The sequence below is a fragment of the Nothoprocta perdicaria genome, unplaced genomic scaffold, assembly GCF_003342845.1.
Source record: "Nothoprocta perdicaria isolate Ctin4 unplaced genomic scaffold, notPer1 scaffold_149, whole genome shotgun sequence".
Classification (NCBI taxonomy): Eukaryota; Metazoa; Chordata; class Aves; order Tinamiformes; family Tinamidae; genus Nothoprocta; species Nothoprocta perdicaria.
Window position 1 is genome coordinate 1,290,089 of NW_020454638.1, and position 25,261 is coordinate 1,315,349.

Genomic DNA, 25,261 nt, shown 5'->3' on the forward strand with positions numbered 1-25,261 from the left:
TCTTTGGAGTCCCACTGTTCAGCATTATGCTAAGTTTTGGTCGAGCATACAAGAGAAATGAGATATTGAAAACGGGAATTCTGAAGTCTGCGTGGAACACCATCTATTTTAAGTCTTTTTTGTCCACTCCCAGCCTGGTGCATTTAAAAGCTGACCAAGGGCAGCGTGTAAATGACGCCTCTGTTCAGTCTACTCGTACAAGCACTGTGGCTTTCACCAGATTTCCTTCAACTTGTTAAAAGTTAACATGCTACCCATTTGCCTCTGAAATGTAAGATATATCAACAAATGGTATTAGTCGGCATTCTGTGCCAAAAAGCAGCAAATGATTTGCATCCACTATAGAGGCAAACTATCAGGCAGGAATTTGAAGATGAAGAAAATGGACCCATTTTGCTGAGGGCCACGAGTTAAGCATTTTAGATATTCCTGGATGTGAACAGCAATATCAAAGTTCTCACTGCCCTGTAGCTCATTAAAATGAAGCTATGTCTATTTTTGCAATATGAAAAGATAAATACAAATTAGTACCACACTCAAATGCAACAACCAAAGCATTTTGACCAAAAGGCAACAGTATGCCAGATTATCTCACTGATAGAAGTTAAGGATTATAATTCTGATTATGTCTAAATCAAAAATCTAGAGATTCAGAAGTGTTTTATAAAACATCTAAATCCTTCYAATACAAGAAATACTATTTAACATACATTTTGGCAACGGTTAAACTCAAGAATTTCCTTTAGACTAATAAAGCTTAAATACCACCCTGCAAAAACATATCAATCAGCAGGTGGAAGGTGCAGCTACTATAACAGCACTCATCTAAAAAAATATATATATATACACACACACGCGCCCGCGCATGCTCTACACACTGAAATGTACTGGATTCTACAAAACCTTGGTTCTGCCAAGAGCAAATCACCGAGAGTGATCCCATTGACAATTCTCTTCTACACCAGATTTCAGATCACTGTGTTTATACTGAGCATACTTCTGCAGTCAGAAGTATTTTAGATCAAATACACAGCATTTTATCCAAAACCCCAACGGATTTAAAATATTTTTTTGTCGTAAGAGCAGTTTAATATTTTACAACACAATTTTGAATCATATTTTATACTACAAGATTGATGTAAAGCATTTGTGCAAAGCAACCTTGTTTTCCAAASTGAGATAATGGTGACATAATAGCATTTTTACATTATTGCTAAAAAATGCATAGCATCRTGCAAGGAGCTGGATAGTAAAGTTTGAGGCCCGTTAATTTTCAGTGTAAAAGTGGAAAGTTTCATCTTAAGATGCAGGCACTACTTTGCTCATTTCACTGACAGTTGCTTTATGTTTTCTTTTATTCTTCTTTTTCCTCAATCTGGAATACTTAACAGATAAGAACGTTGGCAGCTCTTTTGGAGAGAAAAAAAAAAATATGTCATGAAGTTCATCTATAGCTCAGATCAGTGATTCAAAATATGCAATGAAGATGGCCAGCATAATGTCCAGCAGAGTTGAAGATGATCAGCACAGTGATTACATCTTGCGAAAGTCCCTGTAGACCCATTATGGATATAGGAGAAACAATTTAGTTTGAACATAATCTTTATTAAAATTCCTGAAAAGGCTAAAAGGCTTGATCTTTATCAAATTAGCTGGTCAAGGAAGAACCCTAGAGGCTGCAATAACCTCCACGTGGCTCTAACTTACTAATTCAAATGTCAATAAACCCAATGTAAAGGCAGCTAATTTAAGTTCTGTTAATGATCAATTTTCCATTAAAAGCATAGACAACAAGCTCCAATGGTTCATCAAACTGGGAGGCTTCTCTGTTCAAAGCTGACTTTTTTTTCTAACATCTTTACATTTTTTTTCTGAATAAACGTGACCAGCACCTCTCCAACAAAGAGGAAACTATTCATCTAAACTTGCACTTTCTATACTGCTTTTGGCAACTACTCAAAAAATCATTTTTTTCCTTGCTGTGTTCACAGAGAGGGCAACAGAACAATCATAAACCTGTCCAGTTTCCAAACTAAGGAGAATTCACTACATAAATTCTATTCAAATAAATTTTATTCTTCTTTCAGTTTACTTTAAAAGAAGTCCAAGATAAGTTATTCCATAGATAAAAACTGCTGCAGTAAAACTGATTAAAATGTATTACATTATTTATAGTTCAAAGTTATCTTTGCTTCAGGCAAGGCATTTGTACCTTTCATCAGGATTAGGCATTTTTACCAAGTCATTTTAAAAAGTATGTCACTCTCAATTTTAATTCAATCCATTACACCTGTAAGTCTGTTTTGGAGAGATTTGTGAGGATTTATGTCGTAACTGATGAGTTTAATGTATATTTCAACAGGAGACAGGATGGGTGGTTGGAGAGATACAGAAAGATGATCCATGTATCAGTATCCTAACAGAAKAATTCAATATTAAGAGAGAGAGGAAAAAACCTGCACACTAGCTATATTTAAAGATTTTCTTCTCTCTCAGTATTATCCCCAAAGATGAAGCAGCACGCTGTGTGCTTTTCTTTGGGAGCACATCATTACAGACCAGCAACGTGCAGCAGCAGCAGCGCTCTGAACCCCGAGCGAGGCAGCTGTTGACTTCAGCCTTGTTACATGTAAACCAGAAGCTGTTCCCAAGCTGCCAGCATTTGTTCACTGTTTGTTTGGAAAAGGTATATCGAAAGTTTAGAGTTTCACACAGCATGGCCAGGTACAGTGCAGAAGGAGAGCGAGTTTAACACGCATTTTTTGCTTATTTTGTTGTTTTGGGTCTCTGCCCCCTCTCTCCCGCTCTCTGTCTCCTTGYCATATATTTTTGCTTTGTGCTGCAGCATTTGTTTACACTTGAATGACACATCAAACACACTAAAAGCTCTTTGTCATGTTTTATCAATGTTTTCCAGCTCATGTCCTGCTTCCGTGCTGACAAGCTTGACAAAGGCATTCTTGATGGATAGGGAATTAATTAGACTCACAAAATTTCATCACATTTCTGCAGACTGTTTGTAGAGTGGATTACCCTTGAGGAACATGTATACATAAGACAAGCAAAAGTATATTCTCTCTAGTCAAAACTTGAGCTGCTTAGCAGGTACTAAAGAAAAAAGCAGTATCTACGGATTATTTTGAATCCTYTCTTTCACAAAACTAGCTACTACACCGTGCTCTTTGCACAATGATKTGGGACACAGCTCATACTCAACAAGGAGACTAAAGAAAGATACAAACGCTTCCTATTTTGGGGTAAATGCCTCTTTGTCAACCATTGACAGCTGAAGACTACTAGRGTCTCAGTGAAAACATTACTCAAAAAAAATGTGTTTTCAGGGAATAAATGAAAATTAAAACTGTGTTTCTCAGAAATATCTTGGTAGTAATAGTGACTTAGCAGCACGATGCAGGCCGTACTTACAGGACTTTTACACATGCTGTTATTCATCTTCCAAGTCCTGCYGACTACAGGGGCCATTCTGCAGAGTATACCATCCAGGTAAGATAAATAATGGGAATGCAAGCTCACAATTAAAGACAACAAAAACTGTCTACTTAATTATCCTAAGCCTAAAAGTACTTCCTTTCTGTACTTTTTCTTTCCTAATCCATGTTAGAACAGGAGAAATTCTAGATCTTTTACTTTAATAATTCAGCTCCCCCTCTTCCACTCCCTCACCTAACAGGAGCGAAATACACAGCCTAGGGCTCTGCTCCTTGGAGGTGCTGATAAATGTTGAGGGCTTTCCCCTCACCCACACTCGACTCTCAGGTAATTGCAGACTGATAGTACCTGCTGTTGCTATGGATTTCCAGAATAACTCCCTGAAATGCCTTGTTAGGGCTGCCTCCTTAATTACAACAATCAGACCAAGGGAAGGACATCACTATCACAAGGCTGAGACTTCAATTTTCTACCTTGGGAGAAAATCCATGCTAATAATTTGCTTCAGGAAGCTTCCCTACTCTATTCAGTATTACAGAGGAATTTTAGTGTCATGAGCTGAGTAATATACAAAAAAAAAAGTAACACAAAAGGAGGAATATATAACAGAAAACAAGGAGGCCTTGATGTTTTTGAACACTTTAAGAAATTATTATTGGCAAGCTTATTGCCATAAGCCTGGCAATATTCACCAAACTAAGATGACCAAATGTTCCTAATGTGTTTGAAAAACTGGGGTGTTTTTTATTTCTTCCCTTCCTCCCCTAGTATCACACTTCTTCACACTTCTCTGGGCAGTGAAATTAAATTCAGATTGCTTCCGGCACCTGAGCTGGCTTCAAAATGACTAGGAAAGCTCTTACTCCAGAGCACTGCTTAACTCCCCCGCAAGGCCAAGCATCCCTTGAAGCAGAGCTCTGCTGTTAAACACATCCCACAAGGATGTAAGAGGCAGGAACGTTCCCTCCTATGCTATCCCTGTTTCACAGAGGGCAGCAGAAGCCATGCCAAAGGAATCCGGCCCACTTTTCCTTCAGCATCTACACATATGCTCTCCTTGCAATGGTTAAAGTTACTTAAGGACACCGACTGTAATAGACGGGTTAACTCATATATCATCTTCGTCCTTGTAAACAGAACTGAAGACTCCACTAGCCTTGGGCACCCTATTCTAGTTCAAGCCACCCTCCGTGGGAGGTTGGACTAACTGATCTCCAGCAGCCCCTTCCAGCCTAAATCACTCTGTGATTTCAAGTAACATAACTAGTTTYAACTGCTGGCAGAAGCTCTGCTTAGGATGCTCAAGACTAGGTCAGAAATTAAATTTACTGTTGTTCTCTATRAAGAGTGCATACCTTCCTAAAATAAAAAATATTTTCAAATTAATATTACTGGGAAGTGGAGGAAAACACTCATCCTAATTACCAAGGAGGAASAGGGCATAGAAATCACATATGTGCAGGTGTAGGTATATTTCTCTACCAAGGCAAAATTGCCCAGCTTTTACTACCAAAACGTTCACTTTGCTCTAARCAAATTTCTTAACTGAAATCAGTAGCTGAGTTAGCAAAGTCCCTTGTAGGCTGAAATGCACCACTGAACTTCTGAAAAGAACAATCTTGTATATTAGGGTCTTTGAAGTTGAAACTAGCAGCCTTGATCGCAGTATGTGGTTGAAATAAAAAAATTCAATCTGCAACATCCTCCTGCCTGGTGAAGCTGTTTTACCATTAACAGAGATGGCACAAGCRCAAAATAAGTAGTAATTTATATATCATTATCTTGATAATAGTTTTCTGGATACTGTTTACTTTAAGCATACAGAATAACTCATGTGTGCAACGTAAAGCTGCACACTTTTACAGAATGTCCCATTGGTAGGGCTAAAATTGTTCATGTATTTCTTATTGTCCTAAAATTGAGGTTCATTTAGCATTACAGTACAAAGTGAATGGAAATACACACACTTATTTCTAAAATGTTACTGTATCTTGGGAAAGAAATATAAATATAGCTATAAGAAATAAAGAAGAAAATAATAATAATAAAAGAGTGAAGCAAATGCTATGGCTGTACCTGCAACTAAATCAGCAAAATTATACCCTTTCATGTCCAGCAAACAAAAAACCCACCCATGTCCTCCATAAAATAAAAAAGCTGCATGTATTTGCTACATTTTTCAGTAAGCAACACCAGGTTGACAGCAAAAAAAAAAAAAAAATCGTCTCTGAGATTTAGTGCAGAAGAAAACTTCACAAAATTAAACCATTTTAAAATACCTACATAGCTTATCTGTTAATTATTCGCGTTTCTGTTTTCATTTTCATCTACTCTGGAGCTGCTGATGCTGGCACTCTTTACTGGGTTTAAGTATCCTTTCAGCTCTGCTCGGCCAAATTAAACTGTCACTTTCTATTAAAAAATCTGCAGCAGGAGGCTTTTAATCTTCTGATTTAGACTATGTAATAGGAAGTCAAAGTTTAAATTAGGACAGTATCAGCTTATGAAATAGAACCTGAACAGTTTACTGAGAACCATGCTAAAGAACTTCCTGGCTTGAATCAGAGTGCACAGCAGAGCAGCTTTATTTTCTTTTTAAATGCTGTATTTTGCAAAGTCTTGATTTGATCTCACACATCTAGCGTAACCAGTGTGGCCCACAGTGGAATAACATCTGGGGGACAGGATCAATCGCTATCACGTGTTTGAACTGCTCCCCACCGTTTACTCACCTGCAGTTTGCTGCCCTTCCATGCATTAACCAGGCACTGTGTAATTCAGTAGCATTAACATTTACTTGCATGAGAGCTGCTCTTTTCCAACTTTCACAAAGAGCTGGGGATAGCACATTTTAATGACTGTGCTGAAAATCCACGTGAAATGAATTTCTTAGTAGAACAGTTCTATAAAATATTCTTCTTTCTCCTTTTTGCTCTTTAAAAATCTTTAAAAGAAAATAGAATATGTTAATGCTATTTCTTTTCCTTCACTACCACTTTTCTTGGACTTTCTTCCCCCTTCCTAAAGRCATTCCAACTCTGTCTCCTCTAGTACTTATACTTACGTATTTTCCATGACTCTTCCCATCTTTCTCCTCTATTACCACTCTTCTGTTCTTTTCTTGCTGACTACAATATTCCCTATTTTGTACACAGGCTTGGCCTCTGTTTACCTTTTATTCTTCATCTGCTCTAATGAAGCCGCTATGCCAGTTCCCTTCAAAAGGGAACTCTTATAAGAGGCTCCTAAGCAGGGCCTTTAAGTATCACTGTAATTTAAATATATACTTTTTAAATCAGTGAATTTAAAAACAACTTCCAAGGTTTTTTTCTTGGAGATACAGCTGAAGCGAATCTGGCCACAAGACATAGTTGAGATAAGGGGAAAAAGACTTCAACACACAGGAAACAGAATTTATTTGTAGTGTTCCTACCATACACCATCCTGTAAAGCAATCATTTACTGCAATCTTTAGGACTCTTTCCATTATGTCAGATCTCATCAATTTTGAGATCATTTCTGAATATATTTAATTGCCTATAAGTATAATCTTGTTATGACATCTTTATCTTGTCACATGAAATTTTACTCCCCTGTTTTTCTTATCCTCAGGGTCTTTGATTCATTCCTATTATTAATAGATGTTAGACCTTATGTCTGGTTTAGCAACGATCTGCTSTATTTTACTGGAGCTAACGGCTGCAACTGTAGTTCAGCCAGAAATGCATTTCATCAGGAAAAGAGCTAAATGAAGGAAATGCACAAAGTGACTATAATACAGTTGCAAAACATTACAAGGTTGCAAGAAGATAATTAAACTGCTTTAAAATCCTGATCTGTATAAATAATTTAAAAAGGAATACCAAAACTGTCATTCTGCAGCAGAGTATCCTAAGTACTGCTAAGTATATTATCAGGGCTCGTGAGACCAAATCTTTGGATAACTTGGAAAGCTAAAACTTCAATTAAAATGAATTACTTACTGTTTTAGAAATTGCTGTAATGTTCAAATTTAATTCAGGCCTTAGCTCGTAAGATCCACCGTGGAAGGCTGCTAGGTATCCATTCMGCTATAAAATAGGGAGTGACAGCCTTTCGCGTACGCTGGACTTTCAAGATCAAGTCAGTTGTCCTCTGTGAGTGAGGAACTTTTCTGAGCACAGTCATGATGCAGTAATGTTCATCCTCCTCCTCAGTTCTCTAGTCAAAAAGCTCCTGCATGAGGAAGCTAACTCCTTTTGCTGAATAAAAATGAAACTTTGAASAAGTTTAAAATTGCATACCATTTCAATAATACTGTTTCATGTTGCTCTAAAAGCAAATTCAAATACTTCCATCATTCAGCAGTGTCCAACCCCATCCATCCTGGAAACCTGCTCCAGCTGCTGCTTGCTATGCTCTTTTCACCCTTTTTACCATTCTGCTGTATTGATAGGCAATATGCAACATATTAGGTTGTTGCATCCCTCCCTCCTTCTGTGCCGAGGATCTGGTCTTGCAAACAGCAAGCGACCAGCGGGCTGCTTTTRCACAATAAAGTTTAAGCTCAGCACACACATCCTTCATTTGCTCCTAAGGCAACTCAGAAGCCTCCCTGTTTGGCCCACAGTAAAAATGTAACACAGTCAAAGGGGGAAGTAATTATTTTCTTCAAATGTAAATATTATTGCTATCTTGCCTATCTGTATATATTCTGATCTTTGTGGTTAGTTTGTTGGTTCAAGCTTTGTGTTTCCCTGAGAGTAAGTTCAGATTGTTTACTAAAACTGTACGATGAAGCTCTATTGTCCACAAATTTTGTATGTCAAATACTCTTTTATAAAAATTATAAAGTTGCATCTTTAGTGGATTTCAAAGGAAGACAAGTGGAGAAATAAAACTTGCAAAGTGACAGGTCTGGTGTTTAGCTTAACTAGTGAAGCTAAATAAAAGTCAATTCTCCTGTTAAAAGCTGGAAATGTTGGAAAAGTTGGAAAAGTTCAGAAAATTTGCACTGTAGGCAGCCAGTACCTCCAATCTTGGAGTAGCAGCAGTGATGAACAAAGCTTTTTCAATATAGGAGATTAAAGCTGGAAGTAAAGCTACTTCTGCAACATTTRGAAACTGGCACTGTTTGCGATCTTAAATTTTCACCTAACTCCAGACGCGTTGATAAGACCAGCTAATAATAAAGCAGAAGATACCTCTCAAAGTTATACTCCTCCCCAAACATCGCTTCTCACCATCAAGGTGAAGTTGTTTTTAACTCCTCCTCCAACTACCTGCCTTAGCGGGAGGCGGTGCACATAAGGTTGCACAGTCCTCTCCTGTGACGTATTTTAAGCTATGGGAGGCACGTGCAGGGTGCTCTGAAGTGGTGCTCGGGGACAGCCCAGGCAGCGAGCTCGGCGCGGGCTGCACCGCGCGGCGCTCGGCCTGCGGCAACCAGCCCCACTCTGGAGGGCCTGTTCTGCTCCGCACCGCCGCCCTGCCTCTGGGGTGCTGCTTTACGGTGACATTTGTATTCTCCTCATCCCCCCTTGGAGCTCCCCGAGGGCTCTCAAAACCCAGGCGGCTCTGGCACATTTCCTTACATCCAGTTCAGTGCATGGACAGGCTCCCTGGCACCTCCCTGGGGATATGCTGACCTCCTGGCATTTCCAAAGGGCCCTGAAGCTCTCTGAATTGTGCCMTCAGAAATGATGGCCTCCAACCAGATTTTATTCATCTATTTCTCTGAAAACTACCACGTACTACTCCACTCACTAATTGTGAAGACACAAACAGCAGCCGTGTCGGAACTTAGATGCCTACCCATATATAAATGCTAGATAATCACGGAGAATACGCAATCTAATATCAACCAATTTTACCACTCAACACTTTTGAGAAGACAGGCTGGATTCCACTCTAAGAGGAAAAAATAAGAAAAAAAAAATACAGGAAAAATATACTCTCTTCAGTACCTAATTATTTGTTCTTTCTGAGGGAGTACCTACTTTCTATGTAAATACCATGCCTTCACATGGAAATCTAGGAAACTGTCTTCTATCTTTTGATCCAGTTTTGGGTTTATGCTTCAGTATTCATTCACTAYTATCAGCTAAAATACAACAAAATGCACAAGATGCCACCTGGCTTACACATAAGTTCATGTGGTGGGAGTCTTATTTAAAAGACTAAAAAATTAAAATATAATAGGAAAACCTTGATAAAGTAGCCTGTCTACATTTTCGTAGACCCATGATGCGTTAAAATGACAGGAAAGCAAAAGTCCTAATTCATTAATCTTATGTAAATACTTCTTTAACACTTAGGAGTATTGTTAGTGTGTTTTTCATGAAAATATATTAATAGCATCATACGCTAAAAAGTGCTCTTTTTTAGCAGACATTGCAGAAGTTTTCCTAAAAATTATACCTTCTCTTTAAAGTAAGTGACGTAAAACTGTCTGTATTAACAGATACTGATATCCACTATGGAAATTATTGCRATTAAAGTGGTCAATATGATATCAATCAAGTTATAACTTTTCATGGGATTAAATCTTTGCATTAATATTCATTTTTTATTCTGTCTACATCTGTGAAGAGCTTTACAATATGGGCCATTTTCTATTTTACATTTTAGAAGCGTAACCTGCTTATCATGCATTTTTATAATGAAATGTGCATTGGACCTGCTAATGTGAATTTTTTTTCTGTAAAGCACTTCAAAAATATTAGAATCAGTTTGAGTCCCTTATTAAAATCTACTTTCAGTAAGAAAAAAAATGCTCAATGGCAGCATTTGTTTAAATATAAGAATGAATTTTAAATAGGAAATATACTTKCCTATTTTACTGCAAACCAAATGATGATGCTGCAAGATAAGGTACTTCATGTAGCATACACAAATTTTTTTTTTAACATTATTAGATCACTATTCAGTTTCTTGAGGCAAATATCATTCAGAAACAATTAAGAGCTTATGCAGATGTTTATCATAATTGCTCAGAAAACCTTATTCAACATTATTTTGAATTGTATAAAAAGACCCATCTTTTTTGTACTGTCCTGTCAGCAAAAGGGCTAATGGCCAATTAGCAGCATCACTCTATTGCACTGCAGACTCTTCCTAAGTCAGTATTCACCAAAGGAAAGTGATCTCAGGGTACGGGCACCAGCACTACTAAAATGTTCCTGTGTCTTCCTGTTTTTGTTGTTGTTGTTTTTTCCTGTTTCTAATATCTTATTTCCCATAGAGCTTTCTCTCAGATTTCTCACAGTATGTGAGAAATAATTTGCAAAAGGTGAATGGGTCCAAAATAAATTGAGTAATAAGTCTGACTACCCTTCAGCAAAGCAGCTGATAATTAACGATGTATGAACACCACTAATCTTAAAATATTCTTTCTGACCACACTGAAATTCTATAAACCTAAAAACTGCTTTGGTGCCAGCTATACCATCCATGCCTCCTCTGTCTAAAAGTTCCTGCATTACGATAGCTGAAGGAATGACAATCCTAATTCCAGATAAATACACCGATTGCCATGGGGCTAYGAATCTTTTGGGAGCTGAAGCTTCTTTGCTGCAGAGCACAGTAAATACCAGCTGTGTTTGTAATTACAGGCGCCTGCTCAGGGAGGGTGGGATTTTTCCTTTTCCTTGAAGACTACTCCTTTGAGAGCAACAATAAAAAAGGAAAATTAGGTCTGCAACTGTGATAATGAGCCTACCAAATAAGAGAAAATTCAATGGAAGTTCTAACACACAGAAAACAGGTCTTTTTAACAGGTGGATGAAGCTGCCGATGTGGTTTCAAATGAAGTTTCCAGTTCTTTAAATTTTGCAACTCACACATGCCGCTTGCACGCGAGGTTTAACCTGCATTTGTATTCAGAGATTCTCAGGTGCAAGTGCCACACGCACAGAGCTTGAACAGCCATCCATTGCCAACAGAAAACAACAGAATGGCAAAGAAAGAAAACCACAACTGCATAAAAGGCCTTATTTATAAGTGAGATTTCACTGCTTTTGCTTCCGTTTACTTATTCAGCAACAGTGGCTCTTAAGATGAGGAAGAAAACTCTTTCCTCTGTTTTCAGAAATAAAAAGGTATCCTGCACCCAAGAGCAATGTTGGAAAGGTTTACTGTAATTTCCTTTAAAGTAAATTTATCAGAAACTTATAAAATATGCAAAAAATACAACCTCTGAACCACCTGATAGGGCAGAATTCACTGGAATCTCTTTGGATTCGCTTTATCTTAACTTTTTTAGAACTATTGACTCATTTTTAGATAAGTCCCTTTTAGAATTTAAGGGCATCTGCAGGATTTAGAAATCGACCTGCATTTAGAAACCCACCTAGATTTCTAGATAAATCATTGTCCTCACCCACCCTAGACACGTATAATGTCTGGAATTCAGGAAAGGGGAGTCATATTGGAAGTTTTTTGAGCTACTTCAAAGTTGATTATTTGGTTCATAGACATTCAGCTCATCAGACCTGATGAACCAGGAAATCCTTTCCATTCAATGTTGACAATTAGTGTTTATAATTCTGCCAAGATCTTTTATGCTCATAATGGATCTGTTACTAGCAGTGACCTCCCTACATGAATTCTGAATTGTAAAACTCGTACACAAACACACACAGCTTCTATCAAAAAWTGTGGCAATAGCTACAGCTTAATAATAGTAAAAAAACCCCTCTATATTCAGATGGAAAGAGTTAAGAAATCTTAATCCATACCTTTCYGTCTATGTTCAGAATTCAGTGTTCTTAGAGTCAAGCTATATATAAAAACAAAAAGCAACAACAAAAAAACAAACCAAAACAAAATACACGCAAGAAAACTCTACAGGGATTTTTAGACCTAACTAGATTATATTACAGTGCTTTTCTATTGCGTTTCACTTTAATAATTTATATTTATGACTCAGAAATTCAGAGAAAAAATAAATTTTGAAAACATATCCAAAAAAGATGTTTCCATGGCTCTGTCTTTTCCCATTCTTAACTCCACAGACCAATGCTTTTTCAAAGACAAGGAGAAGCAAATTGCAACAGATTACTGCAAGGATACCAGAAAAATACTAACAGTATCTACAATCTGTGAAATATTTCTCATCTGCTATTTTGTAATGGTTCAGGAGGTTTCGATAATAGAATTCTTTTTAAAATATCTTGTTCAAATTTATCAGCTGTTTATACTGGCTGCATTCTTGTGGTAGAAAAATAGGCATAGTAACTGCATACAAATGGATTCACCGCTGAGAGCTTGTTCCATATGAGAATTTGTACCTGTTTTCATTACTATGATTACTGGTCATACTGTCTTATGCTTCTAAATATAAAAACAAAAAACATTTTGTTAGAAAGAAACAATGACATAAACTGTATTTTGCATCTGCCTGAAATCACCAACAATACTTCMTTTTTCATTTTTTGGTATGAAGTGACAAAATTCAAGAAATGGGTTTTACCTTTATGGTGGAAAGTTATGTAGAGTCTTCTATAGTAAYCAATCTTGCATTGCTTTCTGGTTTTGCTAGTTTTAAACTGTATTATTAAATAAAAAGTAAATTGTCTTTCACAGCTAACATGWACAAAAAATCTGATGTAGATTCCGGTAGAAATCCTTTAGGTCTAGAAAGACCAACATGCAGTACTGAAACACTAGGGAAAGGGATGAGAATTTGCAATGTGGACACATAAAATAACAACCTATATCATGTTGCAGAGACCTGCAACTCACACAGCTACCAAGTCATATATACATGCACAATATTGTTAATTAGATATCAGTTAACTTACATGGATRAATTGATGATTAATTATGGAACTTCATGAACATTTAAGTCTTAGCATTACATACTACTGAATTTACACCAGCCAAATGTTGTATACAATTCTAAATAGCAAAAGCATGCCTCCCTTTCTCTGTAAGGAGGTAACTGCTGGAAACGATAAAGCTTTCAGAAGGACACTCTCAATGAAAAAAGAAGAGTTAGAAGTCCGCAAAGAGTACTCACAAAATTCAGTCATGAAGGTGAGGAGCATGTTTAAGGCTTGAATTTTCCAAAGCAGCTATCAGACAAAGGAAACAGGATTTTGTTAAATATTACAAGAAACATATTTTCAATAAAGGATAACACTTATAGCATAAGAAGTGTGAATCAACAGTAGTCTTCAGTTTAGCTCCAGGCTTTCCCTGCACAGAAACATTTCAGCATTCTACAGTTCTACTGTACAAATTATTATTATTATATTATTATATTATTATTAGACCTGCCACTACTGTGACACATGGTAGATGTGTCACACAGGAATTTTCCAAGTCTCATTTAAAGATATTTTAATTACTACCTATATGAGTCTGCTTAAAGAGGGATGTTGCTTCTTCTCTGCATTTATAAACCCAGGACAAAAGTGGGAAAAAAACAACAATAAATAATAGACATTACAAAGCTGACTATTGCTAAATAGAATGTATAATTACATTATCTTGTGAAAGAATTAAGAAGTTAGAATTTTGTGCTGCTGGATTCCTAGCTGTATTCCTTGGTATTTTGATCCATTTTATTTAAACTCCAGTCAAAAATTACTTTCAAGAAAGTCTTACAATCTGTGTCATACARGTTTCATGTTTTTGCTGGTCTTCTGAATTTAAAACTATATGTAACCTCTACAATACGAATCACATGAAATTTGTAAAGCACAATATTATGCATTCAATTACTACTGCTTTTCTGAGAATATAAAACTGGTATCATTTCAATATATTATCCTCAGAACTCGTAATTGTTTTCAGTCCCAGAATTCTTAGGAAAAAAAGCCCACCAAACAAAAAGCAGCCCACACCTTTTCTCCATATTGATGTGCAGAGGCTTGATCTAACACGTCAAAAACTTCTTCCATGAGCAGTATTTATTAACCAGACAGAACAAAATATGCCAGGCACTCACAACATAGCAATACTAGCTGAACTCAAATTTCATGTTAAGTTGCGCTATTTTTCTATATAAATGATACCAATCCTCAAAGACGAGTATTCCAAGTATCCATAAATAACCTGCAAATGCTTCTGCAAAAGACTAGCAAATGGTCAAGAATTCAGAGTGTGCTTTTAATTTGGAAGATTGTCTCAGGAATTTTTATTCAGAAAGTCAGAAATAGATGCTGTAATAGGCTTGCAGCTCTACGTCTGCGTAATAAAAAAAGCCAGCTTTTCAGGGCGAATGACCTTCCAAATAAGAAGAAAATAGAAAGTCTGGAGTAAGAGAAAGAGGCATTTTCTTGACAATCATTAGAACAGGAAACTATCAAGTCAATTTAATTACAATTTCCTTTATATAGCTCTCTTTCTCTTGCTTTATGAACTTACTGCTAAGATGTAATTTTAGACAGCACGCCTCACCATGGATGGTACTCATTTCATTAAAAGACTCATTTGTATGTACAGCACTCAAATATATGAAGAGACTGTTATCTACTATTCCCAAATAGTGCTGATTTTTCTGCAAGCCTCTTACCAAAGCACACAGAAATACTGCTTTGTCAAACATATGCAGCATCAATGGTCTGCCTCCTACGAACCGCTGTATCACTACTGTTTAAGAACTATCAGACCTCTTGCGTAAGTTGAGTAACACAAAAGGGAAATAAATTTTAATGCATGCTAATAAAAAATATTAAAAAGATGAGGAATTAGGGAACACATAGAAATAGCTCATTTTAGGTGGRAAAAAATCTGCCATTTAATCCCCAAACTATAAGTTATAAATAAAGCGCTTAAATGTTATAACATAACAAATATTAATACCCAATATTATAATTTTAACTTTACTTCCACAAGATAATTCAGGATTTATGGACCAAATAAGAYCAGTAAATCTTACTTATTAGCAATAAGCATACCTGAAGAAGGGTAGGAATAACCTGTGAAGATTTGACTAACGAAGTTTTCCAGTCCTTGTTTTCTCAAAAATCTCTTAATTTCACTCAAACATGACATTTTTTTGGACCATAAAAACATGATATTCTTCTCGAATTCATCCAGACCTGTCACTCAACTGAAAGAAAAAAAGTTTGACCTGGCAGAACACTGCATACAGCCTTTGACAAAGCTTTAAATATGAGCTAGTGTTTAAAAAGAAGAATTATTTTTCTTGTGTTTTGTTGCCTTTTTTAAAGCAAACGAGATTCTAGGATTACTTCATATCTTGCATTCTTCAATGGATATATCCATCTTTTAAAAAGTTTATCAAGTATTACTGGAAGAATTTTGAGACTAGGTTTCACTGAAATTTTATATTCAATAATTTCATATTGTCAAAGTTAACAAAAGTTTTGCCTTTTTAGATTTTTAATCACTTTTGTTGATAGAAAGAAAGAGTCTATTTGAATTCAGAGTCTGGTGCATATTTTTCACAACAGACCTGTGCACAAAAGGAACTCTTTGAAACAAATCATCAAATACATAAACAAAAGAGATTCTTATGCTCTTTACAGTTACTTTTTTAAATAAATTCCCCCCTACCGTTCCATTCCTTAAATCCAAGGGTTGCCTGTTCTAATATTACAGCAGATTTTTACACTAYGTATTTTGAGGTTCATAGTCTTTCAGCTCTTTCTGGCACAATTCCTTTTTACTTACGGGAGGGAAGGGGGTGCTGAAGCAATACAATAGAACACCATTTGGCCTTTAACATCAAAACCAGACTCTAATAGAGTGGGAAAACAGACTGCTCTGCTTTTAAAACAGGGATTTGGTTAATGCCACACTGTGAACGAGCACCATCTGTATTAAGCCGCCTTTTACATTTGCTTGGGTAATAGCTGTAAATCCCCAACTTCCAGGGCTGATCTTGCCCTTAACTCCACATCAAAGCTACACTGTTCTCCTCTCAGCTGCTAATGCCTGGAGCAGAAGATCAAGATGAATTCAGAGGCTGGCACAAAAAAAAAAAAAAAAAAAAAAAAAAATCAAGATGAGTGGAACAGATGCTTCTATGTTTCACAACACACACAAAAAAAAAGCATCACAGTCGTATGTTCTTCTCTCCCTTCTTGGCACACTTCAGGTGAGAAAGTTGCTCAAACATCTTTAGGGCAACTTTAGTGTGACTTCGTGMAACTGTTCATAAAGGAAGTCAACATTAGTCATCATTAAAGCAGAATTACTCGGCATATTTTCATATCAAGAGTATTTCTAAATCACTAGTGACACACATGGTAAGATTTCAGACATGGTAGCAGGATACAGCAAAGAATTTCAGAGCACTGGATCAAATCAGCCTATGCATAAGGGAGGATTCATGTGGTTTAGGTTTTGAGGAACACGCATTTACATTTTAGCTGCAACTCAGTTCATCTAGATGGTTTTTAAAATAATTATTTACATCACTTGCTTGTCTTGAAAGACAACAATTTGCAAAAAAAATTCCTTTGCTCTCAAAAAGAAATCAAACAAGTTGAAGGGCAGCCATTTTCTTAACTCTTTGAAGGTTAGATAGCTTTCAAAAAGTAAAAGGAATACATAAATAATTTATGCTTAAGAGCAGGAATTCCACTCCTTAACGTGAGAGGCACGGAGGCAGAAAACTCCGGCTCAGTGTGAGGCCCTGCACAAAGCAGCAGCCTGGAGGAATCCGAGCAGCTTCAGCAAGCCGTGGGCGGCAGCAGCAGCGGCGCTTTGGCCGCACGGCTGCCGCTGGACACTTCATTCCAATGCATTCCTACTGCTGCACACTCGGGCATTTCTCAGCTCACCTTTGTGGCAATTGATCTCACACAAAAGAGCGATTATGCAAACCTGGAAAAAAATATTAGTGTTCAGTTCACAGCTATATTCAAATCTACTGCAAGATGGAACAAAATAAAAAAAATCCCCACTTTTGTTCAACGTTAATGTGGGGTAATGGTGTTTCTGCCAAAGGCCTACATATTCCCCACACACTAATTCCCAGTGCAGGGGTTTCCATGGCTACAGTCAGTAAAATAAATTAGCAACTTCAAGACTGACAGACACACCTGAAAATGCAACATTTAAATATCTGCCCATAGATGACAAAAATCGAAGAGAAATCGATGCAGAGCTTTACTACATTCCATCACCAGCAAACAGGTGTCATTCACAAGGAAGCGAGGAGGTTTTAGGAAAACTCAGTGACCGACCATCTGAAAACAGGGTAGTCTTCCACAGGTGAAGAGTTACTAAACAACAGGCTTTAACTATTTGACTTGATTYTAAAATTGCTGGATAATAAAAGCCCATGAAATCTACCATTTAAGCTCTATTTTACTCCAACTAGTCACATTCTTTAGGTTTCAAGGATGCAAGTATCAAAAACCAAGAAGTCAGCTTATGATATTAAGATTCTTGAGTTGAACAGCTGTAGTTCTATTATGGTAGAAATTACACTTTCTAGCTATAATTCCAAGTCATTAATATAACATAAAAGTTTCCAGATGTTCTATTTACTATTTTTGAAACTATAATGAAGCAAGTAGGGTTTAATATTGGGTATACCATGTTCAAACACTGTTGATTTCTATGAAAAATCTCCTGGAAGTGAAGGGAATACCCATACAGATATCTCATGAAGTGGATACATTCATCCTGTTGGGAAAGTATCTGGTCTCACCGAGTTTATTTCAGGATTATTGTCTAAAGTGGTAACGTTATTTATTCTTTGCTTGCAAGTGTACTTTTAGGAAATAATTTAGCATTTTGTGCACTGCTGAAAGATTCCTGGCTGACAGTCATGAAAAGAAAAATTAAGAGGATCCGTGGAAGTAAAAATGCATAAACATGGTTTTAAACACATGAAGGGACAGCACTTGGGGAAAATAATTAAATAAACAAGCACATTGTATTTCTTGGCTTCTTTACAAGTCTGTCAGAGAGGCTAACTAGTACTAATTACAGAGGCCATTTTGCAACATACTTGTATTTCAACAGCTACTGTTCTGACCTTGCCAGCATTTATGCTGATTGTCCCTATAATAGCAGCTAAATACTACTAGCAAGATCTCAGCTTTGCTAGATGTTACATGGGTACTCACGCACACAAACAAAAAAACAAAACAAAACTCTTCCCTCAGCAAAGCTTCACTTTTCACATAGAGCAGAGATTACTTATCAACAAAAAAAGCAGTGAAGACTGCGGAAACACACGYGTAGATCAGGCCACTAAATTTTATTTGAAGCAGAACCATTAGGTCAGTCATACTGYCCTAAGAACCATACCTTAGTTGTCTTTTTGATTAGTTTTGAATTAYATTTCACACACTTTTTCCTGATATAGTCTATAACAGAACAGAAAGTTGAATTCATCTTTTGCTCATAGTAGTTTCTTAAAAAAACTTTGCAATCGTAAGTCAATTGTCTCAGTTATTCTTTGCAATGAAACAGAAAACCGTTASACCTTTGAAGCACCCTCTCCTAATGCAAGACTTTTTAAAGCTAATAACTAGCAAATTTTTGCTTACASGCAATTTGCACATGCATATGCCTATTTTTAATGTATATATACATCCCCATCATAAAGAATATGGTCTCTGATTTAACTCATGACAAAACAATTGATAAATAAGTTCATTAAGACAGTATGCACAAGGGAGCTGGCTAGCATAAGTTGTTTTCTTTTTTTTTTTTAAACCTAGAAATTTCTCTATCTTTGACTTGTTATCATTTGTAAAGTCAACACAGCTCAAGGTGGAGAAGCACCATTTTGCAATCATGTATGCTCTCAGGGTATGGTGCTGCTTTATATTCTCATTCAGCTGCAATTCAGGCAGATTACACTGCAGTTTCCAACTAAAATGGGCCACAAATACAGCCTATCTTTTTTTCTTTCCCTTCTGCCATTATCTCTTTTGTGAGCAGATGAGGTTCATATAACCTTAAGTGTAGGAGTATTTTCTTGTATTGCCAGTAGAAAAAGGCAAAAAAATGTGAGAGGGGCCAATTGTCATTCTGATCTGTGTCTCAAAAACACCTCCCAGGAGATATAGTCTACATGTCTAGATAATAGACTAGGTCATATGAGGAAGCATTTTATCTTTGGACAAGAGTTAGGTTTCTGCACAACAAAAGAGGCTAATATTACAGACAATTTTAGTCATTTGCACAGAGATGCAGAGAGTTGCACAGATCTGAAGCTCCCTCATTCCAATGCAGCTCTTGCCATTTTACTAAGGTTCCTGTTCAAGCAGGCACTTAGTTTTTGACATATTTTGACAGAGAATTAAAGCTGGATGCTCAAATGCTGAAGTTTAATTCATGAAGGCACTGTGAGTATACAAACTGTGCATCTTGCACACATAAAATGAGATGCCAGAGGAGGGGATATGACACGCTAGTGTAGAAAAGTGGCATATCAAGCCAGCCATGGGAAAAGCTGAAGAGCAAGGAGCAATTCAACAGCTGGCGAGTTTAATCATCTCAGGGAGGCTGAAATGCAGACTTGACCCTGCTTCCTGGGCTGAGGTGTGTTAGTTATTCTTGTTAGGAGGCAAACAGCTGACTAGTTCCTTGAGTTTTGTTAAAGTTCCACTGAGTTATGTTGGCCTTACTGTTTGTTGAATTCATTAGGAAAATGAAACATTCTGTTCCACTCAAAAGGAAGCAAGACATTTGAAATTCTGGTTTGTCATCTCAAATTCTTGCCTTTCTGGTAACTGCATCTTGGAACATGACAATGGATGTACAGCAATATCACCAAGTGACAAACACTCCTTTTACTACAACAGCCACTTTGCTCACACTGGAGACAGAGAGGGAAAAAAAAAAAAGAGAGACATTAATGACATTTTATGCTAATTTCTTTTATCAAACAGATGAGAGTACTGCTAGTAAAGCACTGATGAGTAAGTATTGTCAAACCTGTCAGCTCCTCTGAATAATGTTTAACAGTTTGACTCTACTCTGCTTCAGCTGGAATGATACTGTGTGGAGTTAACATCTGAATACCAATGACTGCAGAGCTACAGTGGATCTGTAATTAGAAACATGCTACGCAGAGTAAGAAACACAGCATTTTTAAAAACACTTATACCTTGACATCAATGCAGTAAACATGCAAGAACAACAAATTATTTTATGCTAACAACAGCAAGTATAAAGGAAAAGTAAAAAGTTTTTTGTTACTTTTTTTAAAAGAGAATCTCTACTGTTTATCGTTAATAGTCACCACAATCCCACTGCTTTCTTACCATCTTTCTAAATCRGAAAGTGCGTCCCTGGGGGCACAAATCAAAGGTACTGAAAAAATCCAAAAAGGTCTGTGAGCCTGCACATAAAACACACAAGAATTTCTTCTCCTTTACTTTTTCTTTGCCTCTTTCAATGCAGTAATGTTTTTGGATTACAATATACAGCTAAGAACATAACAAGTGCCAAACTTGAATCTGTCTCCACAGATTTTCATCTGCATTTAAACTGTGAACTGAACAGTCATTCACTTTTCATCTAAACCTACCAAGCAAGGCTCCTTACACTGCAAGTCCACACAAGCAGGGAGGGTCTACAGCTTTCTGAATATAGCCAAATTCAGAGAAGGAATTTACTTGAAAGATACAGTGCAAGAAAAATGCAGAAAGGGAAAAAAAAAAAGCATTCTTCAGTGCATTGCAATGAGCACAAAGACTCCGACCTGAACTGATAGGCTAAAAGACAGCAGACACTAGAAATCACTAACATAAGCTCAAAAAGTAGAGGAAAATGCTACAGTGAAAGCAAACAGCCGAGCAGATGGGTTAGCTGCTTTATTACAGAGAAAATGTAGTTTTATTACATAAATTAGGAATTAAAGTGGAACACACATAAAATGTAAAATGTGAAGATTTCATACAGCTGTTCACTTCTGTTGATGCCAAACTATGCCGAMTGCATTGGAAAACAAATTACTCTGAGTCATTAGCACCACTGTTTGTGGGCCTAATTAAAAAGAGACCATGAAAGCATCAAAGAACAGAGAAAGATTTTTATGAAGCTCTGAAACTCTAGAGGAGGCTTTGCAAAGAACAGACATTGTATTTTCAGAGAGAATCACAGATTTGTGCTGTTAACCAACGATGGTCCTCACTAATAAAGAAAAAGACCCCGTAGAAACTCTTTAAATGAAGAGGACAGCAAAAACATGAAACCACAGGGGGAAAAAAAGGCACAGAGCAGATGTTGACTGGTAACTTAAGCTGTTGAAATCCCTAAAGCATAACTGATAYGTCCCAGGATATTTTATATGTGAGTATTTATAGAATTTGGATTCTCAGACCAAAACTCTTAGCTGCCAAATGCAGTTATGTACATACACTATAATAGAGCCTTTTCAGCTTATGAAATGATGAATCTTGGAGCAAACTTTGCATTCTGATTAGACAATTTAAATGCTTTGTTRGAAGCAGATTTGTTTGAACTATTCAGATTAGTTCAAACCTGCTTTTAGAAACAGCAAAGTCCATGGGCCACCCAATATAATCGAACAGACCCAGCATGATGCCTTCCCTTTTTGTGCTTTACATGCCAACACCACATACAGAGGTCACAGATCTGACAGACACGGAGGCCACTAATGATATCAACAACTTAAAAACCTCTTTTGAACCTCACTTTCAGGCTTGCAAAAGAACTGCAGTGACATCTGGAGAGGACACCATGCATGTAACATGACTCCACACTAAAACCGTCCTCAACTGAAGTTTCTGCYTCAAGAGAACATCCAATGCCAACTGATAAATTGAAACATTTAATCTAGAAGAATTTGGTCTATTTTACTTGATAAGGAAAAGAGATTTTAAAATAAAGTCTTTTTAATCAGTTAGTTAAAAAGACACAAGTTTTTTAACCACATTACTGAGCATGTAACTAATTTATACTTGTGTTTCAATAGCAAGTTTAAACTTCTCTGTCTAGAAATTAGCAGTCTCAAGAATTACCAGTGCACTGACACTTAAGTCYACTCTATCAGTTCATTTCCAATTTATTTTAAGGAGACAACAGTATTTTCTCAAGTCATTTTAAACACACGTCTTGTAGTATTTGAAGGGTTTTTGAGTAATTTTAAGGTTGGCCCTGTTTAGGACATACAATAATATCAGAACCCTGCTTTTCCACATTCCCCAGTTTTTCAAATAGCTTTAGACATTCAGAGGATATCCAAGAAAATGTTAATGTAATATTCTGCAATGCTGCTACCAAAGTTGGCATGATAACACACACACAAAATAAACACAACTCATACATCCACCCCAGGTTCTTGTCAATATTTGCACATCGTAAAAACACACACCACATTGATCTCATCCAACTCTAACCATCTTGACTTTTGGCAATTAGTCTATACTGCTCATCTGGGTTCCCTTCCAGAGTCAGGGGAAGTTAGTGAGACCAATTGCTCTCGATTAAGCCAGCAATTCCTCCCAACTGAACACAAGCAGGTCTTTGGGAACAAGATTTTCCTGTTGGTTCCTCTTCCAATTCCTCTCTGGCCCAGGTAGATAAGTAGAGTCTTCAGTGAGGATCTACAGTCTCTATTCTGACTTTAGTCTAGTGGGAAATCAATAATACAGAGATTACTCCTATCGTATCTTATCATATCACATCACTTGAATAACTGTGAATAACAAAAAAAGAGGAATAAAATGAATACTTTTAACAATAGAATTGTTGAGTGATGTAAACAACACAATATGCCAGAGTCTCTAAGATATTATTTCTGTTATTTTAAATACTATTTGCACAAATAGTATTAAAGAATAATCATCCTCCTTAATTGTTTATACATATTGTTGTAGAACAGCTTAATAAGGTAAATAATGAGAACAGTTATTATTTTGTAACTTAGCCTCATTTTCACCTTGGCAATTCTAATAGTGTAACTCGATCAAAGAGATTAAAGTGTCAGTATACACCTGGCCCATTCATTTGTTAGATTTAAGTTATAGGCAAGAGTGCACCACATCAAAACTTATTTGTTTATAATTAACTGAAACTGAATCTGTTCAGCATAGCAGACTTTTCACCAACTCTAAAATACAATTTAAAAAGCCTCACCCCCTTTCTAATACAATACTGAGACATATTTGTATTATTGAATTTTCAGCACTAAGTAGCTACAATTAATGCACAGAAGATGAGAGGCACTGAAAAACTGTATTTCATATTAATTATAATTATTGATAAAGTCATAATTTAAATGATGACTGCAAGAGAGTGGTGAATTGCAACAAGGCTCACAGGATAAATACAATGAAAATTATTAACAGTCAGTACTCACAGGAATTTCCATAACACCAAAAAAACACAGTTCATTCACTACAGGCTTGACAGAATGTCACACAAGTCTGAACACACACACAACGAAGCAGAAATGGAGCTTATGATTTCGTCTTGTGCACATAATAAAAAGTATMTAATGAAAATGTTAAAAATTGAAAAGCAATAGCAAAACTGCATAAAAAAGTGCATTAAAAATTCCCAAAATAGTCACTAACATTTTAGCTAGCACAAAAAACATATAGATTCCAGAAAAAGAAATACAAAATAAAACTACACACATATATATTCAAATTTATGCATCTATGCTAGTTTATACATTCTTCTCTGCCTCACCTTCAATTATAGCCCCAACTCTCCTTCAGGCTTCCATTACAACACTCTGGGATTTTCAGGTGGAATTCAACACATTCAAGAATTTGTCGTCCCTCTTTGATATTCATGATCAATATCATGTCAGTCTTATTAGGGTACCCATAATTAAGTGACCACATTGCCATGTCAGCAAGTTTCTTCTTTCACTGCCTAAACCGCTTGGAGTTTTGCTTCGTTCTTCCCCCTTTATTAGRCACTGATTCCTGAACCTAAAATTCATAATGGATCTTGAGGTGTTACTTTTATCTGTATCCCACTTCCCCAAATACCAACCTCTCCTTGTTAAGGAAGCAGCCAAAGCTCCCTGGCACTCATACGGGACAGGAAGGGAGCTTATTTGTTGCATTAAAGGAACAGCAGGAATCWTTGCCCAAACACATTTTTATATGCAGCCTCCACAGATGGACAGTTGTTCATCTGAACAATTGAACTAACTTCAATTCATATTCTAAGATTTTTACATATAACACACTTTGGGCTTTACATCATCAAAGCAAGAAAAAGATATTCATGATAAACTTCATGGACACGGAAGGAAGGGGCTAAAGACAATCTGGTAGTGTTTCTGTGATCCATGTACTATTAGATCACACAGCAGTATAAACACAATCAGGATCAGATGTTTAAAAAAAAAGATTAAATTCCTCTGGAAACAACCGGAACAGATGACAGGAATTTCTGCCAATTTTATGCCCGTTTTAATGACAGCTGTGGGAGCACAAGTGACACATGATCCAGAACAGAGTTAGGAAGGGTTGGACAGATGCTACCCTAATGAACAGGAGCCCTGTCTGCAGAAACTTAGCCCATCAGAAAAAATGCAACTATCCGAAAGCAACGATGTAAGCTTATACTGAATCAACATTTTAAGTCATGAAAATGCCTTTTTTAATCCTAGTCTGTGGGTCATAAAGCTAGATTTACCATATGACTCCCTCACAGACTCAATACCCTGAGTCCTTGGATCAGCATCCATTCCTTGCAAGCTTCAGTAATGTGCGTGGTCATGACCCAAAAGAACATGTCCTAGACCTAGCTTGCTCTGGCCTCCTCGCTTATGACCAAATACTATTTATCAAGAATTTGATTTGTAAAGATTCTTGTGCTTCGGATTGCCTCTCCCTCACCTTCAGTTCTGTTAAATTTACAACTGTTCAGAGTAATTGCTCAGTCACAGTCAAAAAATTGA

At 36.7% G+C, this 25,261-nt stretch overlaps 1 long non-coding RNA gene across 3 annotated transcripts in view; it reads right to left on the reverse strand.

Moving 5' to 3' along the window:
- Positions 1 to 881: 881 nt before the first annotated feature.
- The window catches only part of LOC112943450, a 36,078-nt gene continuing 11,698 nt past the window's right edge, over positions 882 to 25,261 (reverse strand). Inside the window, exons 3-8 of one of the 3 annotated variants that reach the window (XR_003248577.1) lie at positions 15,336 to 15,490; positions 13,451 to 13,505; positions 12,902 to 13,094; positions 7,434 to 7,691; positions 6,183 to 6,394; positions 882 to 1,409 (exon numbers count right to left, since the gene is read on the reverse strand). This is a non-coding gene — a long non-coding RNA (uncharacterized LOC112943450). The other 2 variants (XR_003248575.1, XR_003248576.1) reach the window with 2 other exon arrangements.